The sequence below is a fragment of the Hirundo rustica genome, chromosome 22 (assembly GCF_015227805.2).
Source record: "Hirundo rustica isolate bHirRus1 chromosome 22, bHirRus1.pri.v3, whole genome shotgun sequence".
Classification (NCBI taxonomy): Eukaryota; Metazoa; Chordata; class Aves; order Passeriformes; family Hirundinidae; genus Hirundo; species Hirundo rustica.
In genome coordinates, this window is record NC_053471.1 from 1,736,795 (window position 1) to 1,758,965 (window position 22,171).

The following is a 22,171-nucleotide window of genomic DNA, read 5'->3' on the forward strand; positions in this document are numbered from 1 at the left end:
CTGGGCCAGAGCAGAGGAAGAGAAGGAGAGAGACAGGAGCCTCCACATCCCGGCTGCAACCCTGTCCTGCACTGCTTGTTCTGTAGTGAGGGGATTTGAGGTGACCTTTGGTGGCAACGACAAGGGCGGAACAGCACTTGGGGTGAGGTCAGCCGAGGAAAGGAAGGAGGAAAGGTCTTTTCCCTTTGTAGGTTAATTATTCTCTTTCTTATTCCCACTACCTGAATCATTAATTTAAAATGTTTAATATATATATATTTATTATTTTATATATATATTGCAACCAAAATAATTTCCCCAAGCTGAGTCTGTTTAGTCCACAGCAATGGGGCCCTGAGCAACCAGATCTAGTGGGAGCCATCCCTCTTTGATGAGCTTTGCGCTTTTTTCCAACCCAAACCATCCCATGATTTCTAGGATGATTTCCATAATATTTGGTGAGAGGTCTTCCATCTTTATCTCAACTTATGAGTTTTCTTGTTCCTGATCTTCCAAACCCTCTCCCCTCCTGCTGCAGGGAGCACTGAGTGAGCAGCTGGGCAGGAGTTTGGCCGCTTACTGGGACCAACACACCAGTGCCCCCTCCTTCTTACCAGAGGTGTAAGTCTGCCTACATTAAAAAAAAAATAATAATAAAAAATAATAATAAAAAAATCACTTTGTCAAATGTTATTTGCTCCTTTCTGCCTGCAGCTGCCCATCAGTGTGTAATTAATCAATTACCACTCCAGCCAGTGGGTCACCCACCACAGGTGTGAGCCGTAAAACCCAACTTGGCTTCAGTTCTCTGGTCCCAGAGCTGCCCACAAGGATGGCCAGAAGAAAATCCTACACAGCTTTTATTGGAGAATTAAACTTTGAAATGCCAGCTTGGCATTTAAATCATAGGATCCCAGACTGGTTTGGGTTGGGAGGGGCATCAAAGCTCATTCTCTTCCACCCCTGCCATAGGCAGGGACACCTTCCCCTGTCCCAGGCTGCTCCAAGCCCCATCCAACCTGGCCAAAATCTAAACTTGTGAAGATTGCAGTAATATCACGTGCAGGAAGTTTTTCTACCACCAAGGCTATTCATTCAAAACCAGTTGTCTAAGAACACTCTATTAGAGACAAACAATCCTCTTTGCCAACAATAATCTCATCAATGACTTAGTGTTCTTTAAGCTGCTTTTTCCTGAAATACAGCACAAAACATGCACACACACACACACACACACTTTCTTCCCCCTTGTTGAGCAATTCTCACCTCGCACTGGATCTGTGTCATTACCAGAATTTTTGGTTTCTAGTGTACTCGGAAAACTTCTTTGCTCTATTGATTGCAGCTGTGGATTTTTCACTGAGGACCTTAAACCCCTTTATCAATTTTCTGTTCTGCTAAGTGCCTCCTTCTCCGAGATTTCCAGGTATCACCCCCTCCTCCTGTTATTTAGAGCTTTTCTTTTTCAATAGTTCAGCCCAGGTCCCTGGGAGGTGGGGACTCAAGCAGCAGGAGCTACTGTTGCTGGAAAGAAAAGATGGGCCCCGAGGAAAGCGGAATGTGGGACAGACAGATGGGGCAGGACAGAGGGGGGTGGCTTGACTCAGATACCTTGAGGGTCTGAGAAGAGAGGAAATGGATGGGTGCCTAAGAGATGAGATTGCTCTTGGCAGCATCACAGGCTGGGGAGCGAGGAGCTGTGACAAGCAGTTTACAAATGTGAGCCATGGGTGGTCTCCCCTTGGTCTGCAGCTGTGCTCCAGAGCTGCTCCGGCCACTCGGGAGCTCAGCAGTTTATGGGGTTGGTGACATGCTGTCACTTCACTGATCAAGGCAATGCTGGCTGGCCGCAGGGAAGGGAGGCAAAACACGGGGAAGGAGGAGAGGGAATGGAGAAAGATGCTTGAGGAGCAATAAAACCGGTGTTGGACACAAAGACAGACGACAGGAAAACACAAAACACTCATAAAGAGAACTATCCAGAGGTTAAAGATAGTAAAGTGAAGCATGAGCAGCATGAGGTGTGAGAGGGTTTGGGAGAAAACGCAGCTCCAGTTATGGTGTCCCTCCCATCCCCCAAACATTCCTCACATTGAGAATAATGAATGCCCCCATCTAATGAGAGAATGAGGTGGGGATCTCCTGCACAATCTCCCTGCCCTCGCTGGGTTTCTGGAGCACATCCCCTTTCCCTGCCCCACAAAGGAATTGTCTTTGTAGCCCATCGTAGGCGATGAGAAACCTCAGCCCAAAGCCAGAGGAGCCATTGCAGCACTTTGTGCAAAATGTGGAACACATCCCTGTGGATCCCAGAGCTTCAACCCCCCTATTCCCGTTCTGAAAGATGGAATTTATGCTCTAAAACCAGTGGCTGTCTTCTTCCCTTGTGCCTTCTCCTCCTTAGAGCCACAGAATCCCAGACTGGTTTGGGTTGGAAGGGACAGCAAAGCTCATTTCACTCCATCCACTGCCATGTGCAGGGACACCTTCCACTATCCCAAGTTGCTCCAATGTTGGTTGGTCCAACCTGTCCTTGGATACATCCAGGGATGGGGCAGCGACAGCTTCTCTGAACATTCTTGTGGTGCTCCTCTCTCCTGCACAAATCCCCTTGCTTGGTCAACCTATGTTCTTCCCCTTTTTCCACCACTGCCAAACATCCCTCTAAAATTTTTCCTTACAAGAGATTATGAGAGGAACACCAACATCTGAGCCTGTGAGAGCGGTGGTGAGCCCCTGATCCAGCAAAAGCAGCCTGTCACAGACAGACACCTCTGGCCAGGAAATCCTGCTTGGAATGTGGCACACCTGGAACTGAGCTGTGGGTCCAGAGTTGTTCCAGCTGCACCTGCTGCCCGTTGTGCCTGGTTCTGCACAGCTCCACACACAGTGAGTTTTGCAAATAACACCTCCAGCTACTTCTTTTTTTTTTTTTTTTTTTTTTTTTAATGTTTGCGGACTGTTTATCCACAGCTTTAAGCATAAAATCATGGAAATGGGAGATGGAAAAGTATCATTTGTTTCACGGAACACCTGGATTCTGCACGCGTTGCTCCTGTCTCATTTCTTAGGATGAGGACCCACCCCCAGATAACAAGGGGCAGGACAAGAGGAAGTGGTCCCAAGTGCCAGAGGAAGTTCAGATTGGATAACAGGAATTTTTTTTCATGGAAAGAGCGGTCAGGCACTGGCACAGACTGCCCAGGACAGTGGTGGAGTCACCATCCCTGGGAGGGTGCAAAAAATGTGTAACTGTGGCACTTGGTGACCTTTAATGGTGACCATGGCAGTGCTGGGACAATGGACTTGATCTTAGAGGGCTTTTCCAACCTCAGGGATTCCGTGACTTTGCAAATTCCAGAAGACAGGAAATGCACAGGATAGAAAACCCTCCAGGTGGGAAAACCATGCACAGAAAACTGTATCCCATCCCCTGAGTGGCTGGGTGTGCACGGGGTTTGGTCTCCTTCTTTGGCTATTTAGTCCCAAAACCCCTGGGAATTTTGAAAAGTAGGGCAAGGAAGAGACTTCTGCAAACAAAAGGTGCACCTGGAGAGAGGGAAGGGAAGAGGAACATGGAAAGCAGCCACCCAGTCCATTGGGGAAATAATAAAAAATATAATTGTCCTTTGCAGGCAGAACTTTCTGGGTTTTTTGAGGTCTGTGTTGATTGTTTCAGGTATTTTTGTGGGGGGTTTTGGTTGGTTGGTTTGGGGTTCTTTGTTGCTCTTGTCCTGGTTTGGATTTTTTGATTTTTTTTCCCCCCAAAAAAGATAAATCTGACCTTGAAAGAACTCTCAATCATTAAAACCAAAGCTGTGGAGCTGTGAAACGAGCTGCTAACCAAGAGAAAAAGATATTTCCACACGGGTTTTCAAGTAGTTCCTGAGGCTGCTTTTCCAGTGGTCTTTGCATCAGTCCTTGTATCCGAACCAGCAGCAATTACCAAGAAGATTAGAAAGTTGCCCATTGGTGTCAGGAACAGCAGCCCCAGAGAAACAGTCTAATTAAGAATCAAATAATCCAGCATTTAGATAAACGCAGGGTAGCTTGATTGGGTCAAACCATCAGAGCTGCTGAAGGGAGATGCGTGTCTTGTTAACCTGGAAAAGTTAATAAAATCCGAGAGCAAGGTGACCCAAGTGCGTGTCATTTCCTTGGATTTTGGAAACACTTTTTATAAGGTTCCACATAAAAGACATAAAGAAAATAAATAGGCATAGGAGAGAGGGAAATGAGTCATAATAACTGATTTCATTGAAAGATACAAATCAAAGAACTGCAATGGAAGTTTGTTCCCCAGAGGAGCAGAGGCAAAGAAAGGGTTTTCTCAGCATTTTTTTCAGATCTTAATTAAATATTAAAACCAAAGTTAGTTATATCGTCAATGGAAAACATGAATTTAAAATGTAGGAAATACCAAACATCCAGCTGTCTTTTGTAACAAGGCTCTGAACTGTCCAAAACTTTCAAATGGATTTCCTTGCTCCTTTCCGATAAACACCATACGAAAGTTCTCTTAAAATCAAAGGCAACCACAAACCACAGAGATTTTATCTGAAAAAGGATAACAACAAGGAGGGGTTTTTTTTTGGTTTTTTCCACTCTGCCTGCCACATCCAACAACCTGATGCTATTCTGGGCTGGAATATCCCTGCTCAGAAAAATTTCTTGGCAGTCACTAAGTTTGATGTCCCCTTCTGGCTTCTGGAGCTCTAGGGAATGATGACATTAAAGAAGTTGAAAGACACACACACAGAAATGTCCTAGGAACTGCAGCTTCTCGTGGGCTCACCTAAACAAACAGAATATTCTGAATAAGGGGAAAAGAAGAAAGAAGATGTGATCACTCATGGAGAAAAGCAGGATTCAAAGAGGAGCTGGTATGTGAGTGTTTCCTTTTACCTTCACTGAAGATGGCGAGGTGTTGAAGCACAACTGTCTTTTATGGCAAATAACGAAAACTCAACGAGTCTGAATTATTTTAGGTATCTCATCCAGGTGGGCGTTGTGAAACGTTTGGTTTTGGAATTCCGGGTGGAAAAAAAAAAATGCTACAAAACCAAAACAACAAAAAAGAATCCCAGACTGGTTTGGGTTGGAAGGGATCTTAAAATTCATCCTATTCCCATCCCCTGCCATGGGCAGGGACACCTTGCGCTAACCCAGGGTGCTCCAAGCTCCATCCAACCTGGCCTTGGACACTTCCAGGGATGGGGCAGCCACAGCTGCTCTGAGTAACCTTGTGCCAAGGCCTTCCCACCCTCACAGGGAAGAGCTAGGAAATAACAGATATATCTGAGAAATGTTTCAGTAGAAACAGTGTAAATATGAGGCCACTGCCTTCTCCATGAAGGTTGTCAGCACTGTATTAATCATTCCCAGGTGTCAGATGTTTCCTGAGACAGGAATAATGACAAATGGTCAATGTATTTTCATGTCATAAGAGACAAATCCTGGGTGGGAAAGGACCCATGGAGATCTCATGGTCACCCCATAGTCTGAGCAAGTCTTTCTTTAAAGACCAATCCTGCTGCTGGAGTCTTGTCCAGTCATGTTTTCACCACTCCCAGTGACAGGGATCCCACAGCTTCACTGAACCTCTGTGCTGGTGCCTGGCCAGGGTTTGCTTCCTCACTGATCCTGGCAGGCTGGAATTACAGGGATTTAGAGAAACCAGAAGTTTATGTGATTGCATGGAGTACCTGCTGCTCCTGTCTGTTTGCAGTGATGTTTTTACAGCAAGTCTCGTGCCTGAACTTCATCTGCAGTGTGACTGATACCAGAATGATCCCAGTATTATCAGATGATAAAGAGGACTTGGAATAGGATAAAGAGACCGGTAACTTCCTCAAGTAACACAATTACAGAACCAAACCCATACCAAACTAAGCTTCAGCTGAGAGGGAACCAAGAGAATGGAGCAGCCTGGGAACCAGCAGAGAGGGAACAAAGCCTCCTTCTCAGACATTCTGCTCTTGAGGGATGGACCACAGGAGAGCTGGTGAGACACTGCCCTGCTGCCCTAGTGCCAGGAGTCACAGTGCCTGCCGTGGTGTTTCTAATCAGGCAGCAGGAAGGAGGGGTTGCTCAGATCTCCAGTGACAGTGAAGAAAGGCTCAGCTGATAGATCAGACTGATTAAAAGGTTCCTTTTCTCAGGGCACAGCTAATGATGCAGGCTGCAGCAGTTTGACTGTAGGAATTACACTCAAGATCACTGCTCGTTGTTTGTGGGGTGGGGATGCCTTGGAGGAGCCTGCAACCACATTGTGATGGTGCTGCACGTCCAAACCACTTTGAGAGACAGGGATGCAAAGGGACAGGGTGACAGGGAGAGTGGGAGGAGAAACCGAGGCACAGAGGGAAGAAGAGCTTCCTGTCGGTCATTCAGGCTTTCAGCTGTGAGCTGAAACCATCCAGGTCTCCAGTGCTCTGCCCATCCAGCTGGGGGAATGGACAGCATCCCTGCTTCGAAAAAAATGCCAATTCTCCTAATTCTCTAGCCATGATTCTGGCATTTTAGGGCTTTGATCTTTTTTTCTCTAGTTCTGTCTGGAAAAGGTGAACATTTCTTATATCCATTCTACATCAAAATGCCATTTTCATGGTCATGTTTCTGGTTTTTTGACACTATTCATGGTGCCTTCTGCACTGGAAATAAGAATATAACAGACCATGAAATTGCAAAAGATCACACAGGATTTCAGAGCTTTGCTGGAAAGCTGAGGAAAATCCTTCCGTGTTCCAAGCGAGAAGAGTATGAAGAGATAAAAGTTCTTTAATCTTGTATGATGTTCTAAAGCCATTGGCAATTTAAGGAATGGAAATTGTCTTTCAGCGAGGGTGGACGGCTGGAGAGATACCAGAACAATCCCAACACCCCTCCTGTGAGGAAAGGCTGAGAATGCTGGGGGTGTCCAGCGTGGAGATGTGAAGAGACTTTAGAGCCCCTTCCAGAGCCTAAAGTGGTTCCAACAGAGCAGGAGAGGGACTTGGGACAAGGGCCTGGAGTTCCAGAACAAGGGGGGATGTCTTCCCACTGCCAGAGGGCAGAGTTAGCTGGGATTTTGGGAGAAATCCTTCCCTATGAACGTGGGGAGGCCCTGGCATTCGTGAGAGTAGCTCGCATGAGAGCCTGCCTTTCAAGAGGTCTTGATACCTCAGTAGGGTCTCCTGAGGGCCACAAGGCCCCACTGCATCACCCTGGAGCCTTGTTTCCATGAGGTTCTACACCTCGCTATGGTATCTTTGGTTCCAAGAGGCCGCACTGTGTCACATTAGAGGCCTGGTTCTGTTGGGTTCCATAACCTCACAAAGATCTCCTGAGTTCCAAGAGGCCGCGCTGTGTCACATTAGAGGCTTTGTTCCAAAAGATTCCATGGCCTCATCACGTCTCCTGGGTTCTGTCAGGTTTCCCTGTGACACACAAGAGCCTTGGTTCCTGGAATCAGCAGAACCTCACAGCAGCTCCTGGGTACCATGAGCACCCACTGTGTCCATTTAGAGCCTTGGTTCTGTGCAGTTCCGTACCCCAACCATGGCTTTGGGTTCTGTAAGGCTCCCCCAGTGTATCACTTTAGCATTTTGGTTCCCCGACACTCCTGTGTTCCCACTGTGTCACACCGGAGCCTTGGGTTCCACGAGGTTCCAGAACCTCACCGCGGTCTCTTGGCTCCCTGAGGCTCCTCTGTATCACATCTGGGCTTTGGTTCCACTGGGTTCCGTAACCTCACAGCAGTCTCCTGCATTCCATGAGTAGATGTTGTTTCAGATTTCAGCCTCAGTTTCAGGAGGTTCCATAAACCTCCTTGGAGTTGCCTTGGCCCCGTTAGACCCCGCTGTGTCATGTCAGAGCCTTGGGTCAGGAGATTCCATGGCCTCAAGATGGTGTCCTGGGCCCCATGAGGCCCTGCTGCTGCCCAGAGAAGCTGTGTCTGCCTCTGAATCCCTGGAAGTATCCAAGGACAGACTGGATAGGGCTTGGAGCAACCTGGGACAGTGAACGGTGTGGAACTGGATGGACTTTAAGGCCCCTCCAACCCAAACCATTCAATGACTTGGAGGATTCTCTGATTCCCGGGCAGAACGAGGCCTCAGGCGGTGACCATGGTGTGGAATGAGGAGATGTGGGTGATGCCTTGGAAGGCTGAGCTGAGAGACTGGACAGAGCAGGAGAATAAAGCAGGTATTCATTGAAAGGCCTCCAGGATCCACCTTGGGCAGGACAGGGCCTGGCCAGGGCTGCACCCAAGGTGGGCTAAGAATGGTCACAAAATGTCTGGCTGGGCACGAGATCTTACAGTTTTATAAGTTTTGGTGCATTTTCACATTGGGGTTTAATTGTCCAATTGCAGCTCCAGGCTGTGAGGTCCCATCCTTCTTGTTCCTCCCTCCAGCCACCGTGGTTTGTGCTTTTGGGCCTGAAAGTTGTCCTTGGTGTGCAGCAGGAAAAGGATTTGTTTTGTGTCCCTGCTGTGCGCAGAGAGCTACCAGCACTGAATGTGAGCTCAGAACTGCACCCCTGGGCAGCACAGAACCTGAAATACATGGAAGATAAAACTTAAGGCCCCCAGCGCAAAAGCCAATGCTGAGAAGTGAACCCAACACCCCACAACAGTTAAAAGCGACACTTGGTGACAATGTAAGGAAGACCCAGCTCTGAGGGACACTTTGAGCTTCTCCTGCACAGGACTTTGCAGCAGTCGCTGCTCTGAACCCCAGAGAGGGTCATTTTGGAAGGGACCACTGTGGGGTCCTATGGGCCAACCTCCCTCCAAGCAGGGTGGTTCTACAGCACCTGGCCCAGGATTGCGGCAGATGGAAGGCTGGAACAGAGCCGTGGAAGGCTCACAGATAATGGGAACCTCAGGGATGCTGGAAACCAGCGGATAGAGGGAGGTGGTGCCTTGTGTCAGCAAGAAGAGTGTGGGGAAATGAAATACTGAGCTGTGGCACAGCAGGGTCAGGGGCAAGGCTGGACAGGGCAGGAAAATCTCAACAGCCGCCTCTGTACCCCCAACTCCAATCTAATCATGATTAGTCCCCTAGAGTTATCAAATGCACGGGCATTGATGGGAATTGTGGGAGCCTTTAGCATCTCAAAAGTGGATTGAAAGGTAATTACTGCTTATATTGGCTCAGGTATTTTAGGTGATGGATTTCTTTGCAAAAGTCAAGTATAACACTGCTTTAAACCTCGTTCCTGCACGGTTATAAAAGTAGTAAAATTTGAATAAAGTGCGATCTTGAGCTGCCTTTTCTCACTTTAACTTTCAAATTGGGTAAAAGTAGGTCTAGAATGAAGGTCTGGAAGCTTAGAAAGGCAAACTTTGAAATCTAAGGAAATGAATTATTGAGTCTGACTAAGCAGCTCTGGGGTCTGTGAGCAGAGAAGGCACAGGTACTTAAAATTCAAAATTCAAAAGGGAGAGAGAGCAGCGAGAAGAAGAATGTTTGAGAGGTTACAAACTGAAAAAGAAAGTTAGAATGACCAAAACCCCACCTCACCTAGGAAATTAAAATTAATGATAGTATATGGCACTTAAGCCATAGAAACTAAGGGGAGCCAAGAGAAAATTAGGACAGTTGCACATTTGAGACAAAAATAGATCAGAAGTTACCTGTTGCCAAGCCTGAAAATCTTATTTACCACAACTAACAGCAGCACCAAGGTGATATCAAGGGCATTAACAGAAATCCCAGGGTAAATTAGGGTGGCTCATGAGGCCTGATGTCATCTGAGGAGAAGCCAAAATTTGGCCTGATTCAAGTGAAAAATAAAACACTGATTTCTACCTGGACCAGTAACAGCACTGCTGAACGACAGATCGAGCGAGGACCATGGGTAATGATTATGGAAATCAGGAATAGTCGCTATAATGGGGTAACAGATAAAACACCTCTGTCAAGAAGAGGGTGAAGCATGGTTCAGACAAGTGTAGGCTCTTAGCTGGATGTCAAAGTTATGGAACAAGAACAGATAAAACCAGGGGAGCAGGGAGAAATGTATAAAGTGCAAGATAATTTAACAAAGCTAAATTGTTTCTGGATAATTTAGCAGCATTTCCTGGTAGGATCAGTGCTGCCATGCATGGGACATACATGAACTAAATCCCTCTCACTTTCTGTGAGATCCTAATAAATTAGCCATGGATTTGGTCTCTGGAGCTGAAAGTGAATAAAAGGAGTCTGCAAATGTTCCCACTGAAGAAGGAATCACCACAGAAGGGAATGGTGGTGCTCAGAGACAGTTCTGAATCCAACAGGATGTGGACTTGTGGAGCGTGTCCAGAGAAGGGAATGGAGCTGGGAAAGGGTCTGGGGCACCAGGAGCAGCGGAGGGAGCTCTTGGAGAAAAGGAAGCTCAGGGGGAACTTCTGGCTCTGAACAACTCCGTGACAGGAGGGGACAGCCAGGGGGTCAGGCTCTGTTCACAGGGAATGGGGACAGGATGAGAGGAAATGGCCTCAAGCTGCGCCAGGGGAGGTTTATATGGAATATTAGGGGTTGTTTTTCATTGGAAAGGGCTGTCAGGTACTGGCATAGGCTGCCCAGGGCTGTTCTGGAGTCACCATCCCTGGAAGTGCTCGAAGGGTGCGTGGCACTTGGGGACACGGTTTTGTGGTGGTGCTGGCAGTGCTCGATGATCTTAGGGGCCTTTTCCAACCTTAATGAAGCCGTGATCCTGTGAGTTCCTCCTGGAGGGGAGCTGGCAGTAATCCTGCAGTCCCTGTGTCTGTGGGACACAGATGGTTTGGTTGTCCCTTCCCTCTGCATCTCTTCATCCTCCTACCCCACCTGCTCCATGTGGAACAATTAGTGCCTGTTTTAATGAATCACGGTCCTGTGGCTCAGTCATCCTCTGGTGACACACATGATACCAGGGAAGCAGAGCTCCTGGTGAAGCTGCTGGCAAAGATGGAATAAAAAGCATTCGTTTTTCTGAAGCTTTTATAATTCACCGTCGCTGTGAAACTGCTACAGGAGCTGCTCTGCTCAACCCATCAACCCAGAGAAAATGCTTTTCCCTTTTGAGTCACATTTGGTGTCACGAAGCAGGAGCAAATGTTTGAGTGAAAATGCTCACAATAATAGAGACACATTTTATCTACTTCAAAGAGGTACAAGGTGGTTGGGCCATTATCAAGTCCTTAATGTAAAAAATACTTTAGATAGAGGGAAACTGGCAAAAATGGGAAAATTACTCTTTATCAAGATTATGAAATGCTTTCCATTAACTGGATCCAACATATGCTCCTTGTTCTATGCAATCTATCAGATTTTAGGGAAGATTTCTTCTAAAGCTAATAAAACCATTTTTGAAATATTCACTCTGCTCATTTGCATTTGCTTACAGAAAATTGTGTCTACTGTAAAGACAGCAAAGCAGTAATTATTTAAATTAGTTTGATAGATGTTTAGTAATGCTTTGATTAAAATATCAATTTTAGATACCAGTAAGTTTGTGAAAAGCACAGCGTTTAAATGATAATGAATTTTTCTTCAAGAAATAGTTTCATTCTGCACAAATGATTTGGAATGAAAAGCCCTTTTCATGTAAAAATTTCAGGCACTCAAACAATGGAACCAGAGCAGAACTGAGGTCAATCTGGTGACCCAGCTGGATCATTATAAGACAGAAAAGGGGCCCATCTCTGTCAGATGAAATATGGGTGGAGCCCCCTCCGCCAGAGAGGAGTTTTATTATGTGGGTGATGCCCAAGTAACACCAGCTTGCCCGGAAAACTGTCCAGTAGGAATGACAGGCTTTGCTCAGGGATGAAGCTGAAGGTCACTGGCAAAAGGCAAAGCCAAACCAACACATCCAGCAGCCAGGGCACCCCAGGGCTTCTGCTCCAGCCTGCATGGGATTGGTGAGCCCCGGAATCAGAGAGCAGGATTTTGTGGGGATCTGCAGCCTGTTGGTGCAACTCTGCACATTCATCTCCCCAGATAAATATTCATCTAATCTCGACATCAAAATATTCCACAATCTCCCCTCTGACTCTGACCTAAATCCTGTTATGCAAATGAGACTGAGTCATTTCTGTCCTATCCATAATGGGTTTGGAAACAAGGCTATTTGTGTAAATCAGCTCTTCCTCTGGATAAACATCTCAAATCCCTTTTTTTCCCCCTCGTAGTTCCCTGTCCAACTGGTTGCTCTCTAAGCCAGCAGTATCATTCCCACTGTGGTCCTGTCCTTTCTGAGCACAACATGATCATCATTGCACACGCTGAAAGAAAGGCAGGGAGATATTTACCCAGGGCAGCTGTGGCTGCCCTATCCCTGGAGTTGTCCAAGACCAGGCTGGATGGGGCTTGGAGCAACCTGGGATAATGGCAGCTGTCCCTGCCCATGGCTGGGGGGTGGAATGAGATAGGTTTTAAGTTCTTTTCCAACCCAAACTACTGTGGGATTCTATGATTCCACGATTCTATAATATGTAAAATGTTTTTTTTCCCACTGTCTTCTCTTCCAGCAGCAATGTGTTCACACACCTTAGGACCCGTTACTGCTTCCCAGGTCTCTTCTCCAGTGTTGTCTCCAAGCTTCATTTTTCCTGCCCAATATTTTCTGGAGTATTGACTCTTACCTGGAAAGAGCAGCATGTTGAATTGATGTGCATCAAACCACACCTACATTTTCCAGGGCCTTTTCTCGTCTTCTCAGGGTTTTGCTGAATTTTAAGCCTTTTTTCCCCCACCTTCAAAAGGAGTGGGCAGAGGAAGAAGATAGGTGACACTGGTAAGCTGAGGATAAATTCTCATTTGGAAAATGTAAGGCTTTGGTGCGAGATTTAAACTGCAAATGGGCAGCCAGGGGTAGATTTGGTCTGTGGATTAACACGGTTATGATTTGAAGTTCAGAAATGTTGTGAATGGCAAACCAGGAGTGACATCTCCTCCCACTCAGCAATTGCTTTAGTGTGCAGGGGCACCAGCCCTGTTACCTGTTGCAGCCTGAGCAGTCGGCCTGGGAGCAGTAAATTAGATGTGGATTTCTATCTTTTCTCAATAAAACTGTGCTTCTGAGACAATAAATTTCTGAGTGAACAGGAGCTGTAAAGGTGATGTAGGTGTCTGCTGCGCTAATGAGCAACATGCCAGGCTCTGTGCCATGATCACGAACCCAGGCAGGGGCCTGCCACGTCCTCACTAGAGATTTAGCGCAGCAAGCCTCAGATCCTCCTAAACAAAACCCAAAATGGAAATATTTAGAGCTTAGTAAAGGATTTTTTGCTAACGAGACTTCATTTAATTAGCAAATCTGTGAGCAGGGCTGCTCTGCTATGAGAAAATCCCGTTTGGCTCTCACTGTGCTGATGCTTGCTGTCGGGTAGGAACACCAGGGAAGTGAAACAAGCCCACAGCCAAGCTGCAGTAATCATTGAAAACTGTCTGGAAAACTGTCTTTGCTGAATTTAATTTCCCCATCTTTTTCTCAGGCAGTCTCCCACCCCAGTTTTCAAATGAGGGCTGAGCAATGTTTCACTGTTTGGTCCCTCCACAAACCAAGCAGCTTCAGCATTTCTTTCACTGCACAGCTAAAGGCGACCTTGCTGCGTCAGATTGCACCAAGCAGTTGTGGAAGAGAGAGGAGCGGACAGATGCTAAAATGAAAATAATTCAGCAACGGCAAAGCCATTCCCACTGCCATGAGCTCATCGTGAGCCATTGGGAGTTTGTGCCAGCAGCTCGTGTCTGCACTCTCCCAACCACAGCAGAGTGAGTCTCAAAAGCCATTCAGGGGGAAATGGTTTTATGCTGATAAAGGGCAGATTTAAATGGGATATTGGGAAGGAATTCTTCCCTCTGAGGGTGGGGAGGCCCTGACACAGGCTGCCCAGAGAAGCTGTGACTGCCCCTGGATCCCTGGAAGTGTCCAAGGCCAGGATGGATGGGCTTTGGAGCACCCTGGGACAGCGGAGGGTGTCTCTGCCCAGGGACAGACAGCGGTGGAATGAGACTTTAAGGTCCCTTCCAACCCAAATCATTCCGTGATTCTGTGATTCTAAGAGATGTCAGTGCTACACCATCCTCAATGGCATCATCATGGAAAGTGGTAAGAGATTAATCACTGCTGTGTCTCAGTGATCAACTCCCACTGAGTTATCCTGGTTTATATTTTCCTAGTGAGCTTTGCATTCTCCAGAACGATTGATGCAGATATTTTATGACCAAATCCATAGTCTCTTGTTTCAGCTGTTGATTGAAAGAGGCAAATTGGCTTTAACAGGCTCATTATCACAGCTGAGCAGAGGAAAGAAAGTCCAGCTGCTGATGGTGGAACAGACAACGTATCTCCTCTTGACCTTCAGCCCCCTTTGCCCCTCCACCCTCTGTCCCTGGAAAAATCCCCACCCCATTGTGCCATGGTGTGAATCAGCACCTTTCTCTGGAGCTCTCCAATTAAGATTCAGCAGCGCTTGGAGAGCAGCAGTCGGCCCACACTGGACTAATTAATTTTTCCTGCCTGAGTAATTACAGTCCAGAGGTGACCATGAAAGCCAAGCAAATCAATTTGTGTTTTACTGAGATCCTCATCAGTCATGGAGCACTAACCAAGAAGAAAAAAAGTGACCAGGGACAGGGCTGGCCACTGAATAGCAACCAACAAAGATTGCTCTGAAACTGCTAAACTTCAGCCCTGGCAAATGCAGTCTTCAAAATATTTTTGTTTTGGTTTGTTTTTTGGGTTTTTTTTGGCCCAATCACTCTGCTGCTCAAAAATTTAAACTCCATCTCCCTCACTGGCACTCACGTTCCCTGAACTGGCTCATTCCAGCCAAAAACTCTTCAAAGCTCAGTTTATGAAGATGAGCACAATCGTTTTGCAAATGTCTCAGTAAGTGTCGGGAGTGACTTTCCCACTTTCCAAACAAAGGCAATCTGCTGCTCTGCTGCGCCAGTGCGGTACCACCAGCAGCTGAACCTATCTCCCAGAAAAAGCTTTCCCAAATGTGCCAGGGATGCAAACAGACAGCTGTCTCCACACACCACTTGTGAAACGTCTTGCTCAGCCATAACAGAGAACATCCCAGAGAAATCTTGTCTCCTGAAGGCAAAGATTCCTGTCTAAATTTTTCCACGGAGTTCATGCAGTCCTAGATGAGTGGCTTGACTGGTGGTATGATGGAGAAGATCAAGTTTTTCCTACACTGAAAAGACACAGGTCTCTCCTGGGGGGTGTGAGGATTTGTGGACAGGAGCTGTCTCATCTGGAATGGTGCAGGTGGAGTGGAAATGCCCTCTAAAAATGACCTTTAAGGTCTCTTCCGACCCAAACCATTTTATGATTCTGTGATAGGATTGTGGGATTCTTCTGCCCAAGCCAGAGCAGTTGGAGGAGTCCCATGGGGTGCACGTGTCCCAGAGCCACTCCTAAACATCTGCTCAATCTGTGTTTTTGTGGCCAGCTGTGGCAAGGACAGTCCCGCTAACGCTGTGTGTTTGGGCTGTCCTGAAATCTGTCTCAGGATGCCTCAACCCCCGAGGGAGTCAAGGAAGGAATAACACCAGCTTATGCAGGGAGGGTCACTGTGGAAGTCAAGTGTTCCAGCTCTTCTCCAAGAGATGCAGCACCAGCAAACACAGAAGCCACATCCAACCAAAGCCCTTTTTCCTGAAACACCAGCAGATACCTGCAGACCCACCAATGAACACTGCTGTGAAAAGATTCACATCAAGGGAGACATGAAGGCTGCTGAAGAGTCACAGGATGCCACGCTAGAGCCTCTGACCTGTGCCAGATCCAAGAGCAACACCTCGAGTTTAGAAAGGATTGGGAGACAAAAAGAGAACAAACACAGAGAAGGGAGCAGGAGCCACCCTTTGTCCTGGGGAAATTTGGGTCTGCCTGGCTGCAGAGACGCTCTTGGTGATCTGACAGAGGCTGAGGTGTTGCTCAGACACCATCCCTGTTACTGTTGGAGTCCCTGTTGCTGTAAATGAAGGAGAGTTTCTTTGCAGGCATTATGGCCTGGAAGTAGAAATTTAGGAATGTGTTATCCCGAAGGAAAAGCACAGTCTCTTCCTGTGCAGTCAAGAACACTCACAGAGGGAGAATGATTTGGATCCACACAAGGAAGCTGCTGAGCTCCCAGTCAGAACTCTGTGACATGTGGATGGCACTGCAGAGAGCCCAGCAGCAATCCCTGCTTCCAGAACTGTGGTCAAGGCACATTCAGCAGGGTCCAGAGGATACTGGAGGTGTGTTAAAGAAGACCTGGCTGAAAAATGGGTCACAGACTGCAGAGGTAGCCAAGTTAGAGATACGAGGTCTGGGTATTTGCATAGGATTGCACTGGCGAAGTGCAAAAGAGAGGATGGGATGAAATGGTAAATTTGGTACAAATGTGGCATTCTGGAGTTTTCATGGAGAAAGAGGGGATCAGAATGAGAGTCAAAATTTTGGAAGGGAGTGGCAGGACAAGGTTTTGTAACACCAGATGTATGAGTAGCCAAGGGAAGGTTTTGATGATCAAAGTTTTCGCCCGTCACGGGGGTGAGGCCCCACCTGCAGTGCAGTGGAATGGGCTGCTGCTGGTGTCCAAAGTGAACCACCTCATCAGCAAAGTTTGGGACTGTTAAACAACACTGCCCTGCTGTGTTGTTTAACACTGCTGAGGGCTCCATCCTCTCTGTAACAGCCTTGGGGTTACTGCAGCTGCTCCCTGGAGTGCCCCTGGTTAACCCAGCCCAACCCTGTGCCTGCCTGTGGGCCTGGAACCTGGGTCTGACCCTTTTCATCACCCTCTGCCCTCTCTCCTGTTTTTCTCCATATCCCTCTGGAAGCTGGAGACAGTCCCCAAAACTGGCCACAGCAAGTCCCATTTGTCTTCCCCAACACTGATCAGAGAGGAAGTGACTTTTCCCTTAATCTGCTGGGCACAACCCTCTGATGTTGCCCAGGCCATGGTTTGCCTCATCTGCAACGGGATCAAGCTCTTGGCAGACATCCCACCGGAAATCCACATCTCCCTCAGCAGGACCTGTGACTTTTCAGCAAGACTGAGAGAATCCAGTGCTGTCAGATGAGGAAGCTGGCCCAGTTGAGACTCTGGGGTGTTACAGTGCATGGACAGACCTGAGCAAGTGGAGAAGGCTGCTCAAGTGATTCTGGCTTTACCTTCTTTAAAGTAAATGTGTGTGCCTGCAAACACGTCTGTGGTGGTGTTCCTCACTCCCAGCCCCTCGTGCAGGGGCAGATGGTTGTCCCTGCCGGTTCCTTCAAGGCTTTGAGGGTGCTCAGATGTGGCATCAGCTGCATGTTTTGTTTGAGCCAGAAGCAGAGGGCCTTTGGAGCTGCTGTGCACACAGGACAATGCAATTGCTGCCAAAGGATTTCCAGGGTGCTCCTGTCACAAACAATCCCGCTTCGGCCATTTCCATCAGGACTATCAAAGGTCAGTGGCAGGGGTCCCAAAGCCAGGATCAGTCAGGAGGAGAATGAGATCGAGTGGGAAGAACTGTTCTGCCCCAGTACTGATCTCCACATCCCCTTGTCCAACAGGCAACATTGCCCTGACGGATATCGCTGGACAAAACCTCCCTGCTTCACCCTGCACATGGACTAGTTCATGGAGAAAATGTCACTGGCTGGAGAGGAGCCTCGGGTTTGTTGCTGAGGTCCCATAATGGGGCTGGATGATGATCAAAGTGACCATCAAGGATTCTCTGCCCAGATTTGTGCAGCGTAATGGGGATTGCTCCATCCCTGGAAGTGTCCAAGGCCAGGCTGGAGGGGGCTTGGAGATACCTGGGATAGTGGAAGGTGTCCCTGCCTTTGGCAGTGGCTGGAACAAGATGGGCTTTGAGGTCCCTTTCCAACTCAAACTCGTCTGGGATTCTATAATTCTGTTTAAGTTCACAGCCCATCGTCCAGAGAAACCACCTTCTATAAAAAGCTGATCCTATTAACTACGCTGCAAGTTGGCATTTGGGTTTTTTGTTGGTTTTTTTTTTTTCTCCCCTTGCACGGAAGCTGGTTGGGGTTTTATTTGGCCACCCAAAATGATGGCTTTCTTCCAGAATGGACTTTTCCTGCCAACACATTTATTTTTAGACATAATTGCTCTTCAGTTCCTCCTGATGAGTGTGATTTGAGGAAACGCTGCCTTTGGAAAGGCCCAAGCCCCGAATTCAGCAAGAATTTGCAGAGAGGGACGGAATTATTGGGATTTTTCGCTGTGCTCTTTCTCCATGCCTCCTTCCCATCCCGCCCGCTGCTGTCAAGGCAAAGACCTTGTTTTTTTGACTCTCCCAACCTCAGCAAAGCGCAGACTGAGGGACCCCGAGGCGCTCTTACCGCAATGAATGGCGCACCAAGAGCTCTTTGTCCTCCAACGCAAGCGACTCTGAGCATGGCAGACCCACCCCGCGTGTCATGGAGGACGATAAAAATGCAATAAAAATTTTATCAACATGGTCGCGTGAAAGCCAGCTGGCGGTGACAATTACCAAACTTGCGCCCCAGAATAATTATCTCTCGCTGTCGGATGAAAACCTCCCCAAAATTCGCCCACCCCTCGCGCAATGGCGCCAGGAAGATGATTTCTCTTGACGCGCTGAACTTTTGAACCCGATGGAAAAGATCTTTTTTTTTTTTACAAGAGAGTCATCGAAAGTTCATTGCCCTTTCTCACATTTGCACCACCAAAGGGACATAAGGAAAAACATCAAGTGTAATATCCGTCAATGTTAGTGAGGCATTCAGAGTATATCACCGATGCATAAATAACCCCCATGAAACTCTAGTGGCAGGGGGAGGTTCTGGAAGAACGGAGATACACAACAATATTTAATTACAAATGGCATCAAAATGATTGTCTTTACTCATCAAAGAGTGTCTCACAAGCATTCCTTTGGTTCAGATGTGAGCCTGAAATCCTGGGTACCCCCATCCAAAAGTTCAGGATTTTTCTTGGTTGACTGGCTACTTTTTCCTGCCAAAGCTCATAAAAATCCAGACACCAATTTACTTAACACGAGGGGTGTGAAATCCCCACTTAGGGAAGGTGAAGTTAATTGGAAAAGAAAAAAAAATCATAAATCCAGGCCACTGAGCAGTTTGAATTGGCGAGCTCCCCTGTGACCTTGATTTGTTGTGGTTTTATTTTCCTGAAATGTTTTTCCCAACACAAGTTGGGTGGAAAAATCCACTGGAATCACCAAACATTGAGTTTTCCTACCTTTTGTACGGAACAGCGGGTGTGTACTCTTTGTTTAAAGCAAAGGCTGGTGGAAAAATCTTCCTGGTAGGAGCAGCAGGAGGAAGGGGGTGGGAGGACCCTCAACCCTCTCTAGGGATTAAAGACATGGAAGCCTTTCGTTCTCTTCAAAGTAACATCTCCCACTGTCTGTTCTTGACTTGAGGATGTCAGGGTCATCTGATCCTTAGTGCAAGGTCAGTCCACGGCTGACATCCTCCTGCGCTCCCCTCAGCCTCCCCAGAGCTGTGTCTGTGTCCGGAATCTCTGCCCCTCTGCGGCCTCTGCGGTGCAGAGTCGCAGAGTGGTTTGAAGGCACCTTAAAGATCATCGTTCCCGTTCCATCCACGGCCCCGTGGGCCACATCCCTGCAGCAGTTTTGTCTGAGAGTCCCCAAAGTCTCCCACCACAGACAACGTTGGGACCCAGGGTGTGGAGCAGCTGCTGCTGCCAATGCCTGTGCAAAGAAAATCCTTTGGAGCACTTCTACTGCTATCCCAGGAATTCTGTCAGGGATGACCTACATGAAGAAGTTCGGGCTCACAGGTCCAGTGTTGTCTGTGGTGGGAGACTCTGGAGACTCTCTGGCAAAACTGCTGCCCACAGGGCCGTGGATGGAATGGGAATGATGATCTTTAAGGTCTCTTCCAACTCAAACCCCTCTGTAATCCTCCATCTCAGACACCACAGCAGGGCAGAGATTCCAGTCACTGACAGAGCTAGGGAGGCTGAGGGAAGCCCAGGAGCATGCTGACCATGGTCTTACACTAAGGATGAGATTACTCTGACAGCCTCAAGTCTAAAACAGACCGGGGGAGATGTTCATTTGAAGAGAGCTAAAGGCTTCTCAGTCTTGAATCCCTAGAGAGACTCTTCTCTTCCTTCCAAACACACAGTAAATAATGTGGGTAAAGCACCGTCACATGGAACTTGAAGGAAGCTGAAATTGCTGCGCCCCCCATTTCTCTACCACTGCTAGGACTGTGTGGTGAGGGACCCGTCCCTGCTTCCACGTACTCACTGCCAACAACAGCTCCTGCTCTCGCTGCTGAAAATGCACATTTGCTCTTTGTACAACAGCTTCCCTCCCAGGAACCTGTGTGGGAGTACAGGGGGAGAGGGAAAGGAGGAAGGAGACTGTCCCAGCTGGAGACAGCCCCACGCTGCTGCCTTGTTGCCAGACCCAGTTCCCAAGTCTTGTCAAAATATAACTGGATGGGGAACATAAAAGAAAACATGGAACTCTTACCCCACAAGGTGTGAATATTCCACTCTTTGGGAGCCAGCCACCACCTCCACAGCTTTCAGAGAGACAGTGTCTGTAAAAGGGGCAGGAAACAGCTTCAGGCAGTGTTTTCTGCTGGAGTATCAATGTGCTGGCTTGAGGATGTGATCAGAAATCAGAAATCAGAAATGTGGGGTCATTAAACCCCCCCTTTATTGTGAGCTCTGTGTCGGTCTGGACCAGGCAGCTCTGAGAAGGATCTGCAATGGGAGAGGGGCCACCAGCACACTCACGGAATCAGCCTGGAATACCCAGGTGACATTCACAGCTCCATCATGAAGATAGGCAATGGAAAAAAGGGAAATATAAAAGGATACAAATGCAGCAGAAAGAAAGCTGAGGCTCAGTGTGGAGCACTAAATTATCAGAGAATTATCTGACATTTATGCAACAAGTGAAAGTACTGAAAGGGAGGTGCTTGGATAGGGATGTACTGCAGAAGGCACGGGAAAGGGGACACAGAATAAGCTTAATATTTTGATGTAAAGAGCAAGACACCCTAAATCATTATATCTGACTGAGAGCGGGAAAACAACTGAGCAGGAGATTTCCAAGAGGGAAAGCCAGCTTCTTTCTGAGTGATACAGAACGCAACACCTTTTTTGGTGTTGCGAAAAGTTGCAGAATTTAAGTTAGGGAGGAAATAAAGTCAGGGCAGCATCTCCTCTGGACACCAAGGCAGCAGACAAAACCAGAAATGTGCACAAATAATTATTTCCTATCTTCAGTTATTTTAGACACCTTTTGTTTATTGAAAACCAAGTGCAAACTCGAACTTTCTTTCCATGTACCAGTGAAAAAATGAATTCAATTTACGTATTTCCAGTGAAAGAAATTAATTGTCGTTTAATCTTCCTTCTCTTTTCCCCCTCCCCAACAAACAGATATAAAAAAGACGTTTTAATTTAAACAAAAGGGGTTTCCCATACTTAGTCCCTCCTGCCATTTTCACTCCACCAGGCTGTGCTGTCCGTGTGGATTTATTGTCACGCCACAGCTCACTGAGACTCCCTGGCTGTTACCAGGGTGCGGAGCGTGTTTTCTTTGTGATGATCCACTGCCATTTTCTGCACCGTCCCTGGATTTATGACATTATTTATTCTCTATAAATTCCCATTGCTTTGTTTTCTAGTGGTAATTTCACCCTTTGTTTCCCCCCAACGGTTGCCCAGATCTGCAGGCGAGGGGGAGGCAGGACTGGGGGCTGTAAATACAATTATTGACGCGCCCCCAGCACACACATCTCCGTATGTGTCCAGATTTGCTGCTAATAACACATTTGCAAAGGAAAAAGGAAGAGTTCAGGAAGGACGGAGAATAGTAAAAAAATCACGCTGTGTGGCGAATCTTTTCAACCAGAAAAAACAAGATTTTTTTGAAGTCCGGCCACTCCTCCTCCAACCACTGCGCAGAGAATCATTTGCCTGACCAGCCAGACCAGTGACTTGTGACATTTTCACATGAAATGATCTTACCTTTGGTTCAGAGCAACGTCTGTGAGATATTTACATTTGGAAAACAACAAGAAGAAACCCCACCTGGAATTTTTAGTTAGTTCTACTCCTACTCGTGGGATACATGAGTGGCCAAAAGGGGTCATTTTCAGCCTCATTAAATTCCTCAGGGATCGCGTGCGTGGTTTTATTTTTTATTTTATTTAACAAAACTAACAAAGCCCAGCCAAATTAAAAAAA